A 1,440-nucleotide genomic window follows, 5' to 3' on the forward strand; every position below is an offset into this window, starting at 1 on the left:
ATCTAGCAAAACCTGAAGTGTGCTTGCTACACGATTACTTTCACTCTACTTCTGTCCTCATCTAGCTGAACCCGAAGTGTGCTTGCTACATGATTACTTTCACTCTACTTCTGTCCTCATCTAGCTGAACCTGAAGTGTGCTTGCTACACGATTACTTTCACTCTACTTCTGTCCTCATCTAGCTGAACCCGAAGTGTGCTTGCTACACGATTACTTTCACTCTAGTTCTCTGTCCTCATCTAGCTGAACCCGAAGTGTGCTTGCTACACGATTACTTTCACTCTAGTTCTCTGTCCTCATCTAGCTGAACCCGAAGTGTGCTTGCTACACGATTACTTTCACTCTACTTCTCTGTCCTCATCTAGCTGAACCCGAAGTGTGCTTGCTACACGGTTACACATTTTTCTTGCTGTATTAACCAAAGGTATTTTTAACTGACTGTATGATTGCCACATAATTAAAAGTCTCCTTAAAGTTTTTGATGCATGCAGGCTTACCATTGTGAATGTTACTCTCTGTCATCAGTCAACTTTACATATAAATCCTTCACAGCAAATACTTTAACCATGTAGAATGATCCACTCTGTTTGTGGACATGGTCACCATTCCTCTTGGATACCAATGTGCTGATACATTGTCACTTCATTAGCAGCTCCAGACAATGCTTGCTTTAAGCTACCTCAGTGGTGGTTCTTTATATATCACACTTCAGCTTCCTTTGTAGAGTATTGTCTAAAGACAGATGTTTAACTGTAGCAGCCAAACGATTTCTTCGTGCCCAAGGTCATTACTACGAACATGCTCGTCAGCTTTGGTGTGATTATGCCGTCCCAGGTTTTCCTTCAAGGGACTGTTAATCCAAGAGACATGATAAGAATCAGTTTGGTAACAGTGTCATGTTGTTGTCGTGGTTCTGAGAGTTATCTGTGTAAACTGCTGGAATCTCAATTTGAAACATTACTTTAAATCATTGTACTGCTTATATATATGGTTGATAAAACAAAAGTTTCCTAAATGATATGGGAAGGAATGTTCTGTTACGTCGAGATCCACCTGAACAATCACCATATCCTCACAATAAGTGATATGGGAATGAATGTTCTGTTATCCACCTGAACAATCACCGCATCCTCACAATAAGTGATATGGGAATGAATGTTCTGTTACATCGAGATCCACCTGAACAATCACCATATCCTCACAATAAGTGATATGGGAAGGAATGTTCTGTTATGTTAAGATCCACCTGAACAATCACCGTATCCTCACAATAAGTGATATGGGAAGGAATGTTCTGTTATGTTAAGATCCACCTGAACAATCACCGTATCCTCACAATAAGTGATATGGGAAGGAATGTTCTGTTATGTTAAGATCCACCTGAACAATCACCGTATCCTCACAATAAGTGATATGGGAAGGAATGTTCTGTTATGTTA

The sequence above is a fragment of the Limulus polyphemus genome, unplaced genomic scaffold (assembly GCF_000517525.1).
Source record: "Limulus polyphemus unplaced genomic scaffold, Limulus_polyphemus-2.1.2 Scaffold9842, whole genome shotgun sequence".
In the NCBI taxonomy this organism is placed as follows: Eukaryota; Metazoa; Arthropoda; class Merostomata; order Xiphosura; family Limulidae; genus Limulus; species Limulus polyphemus.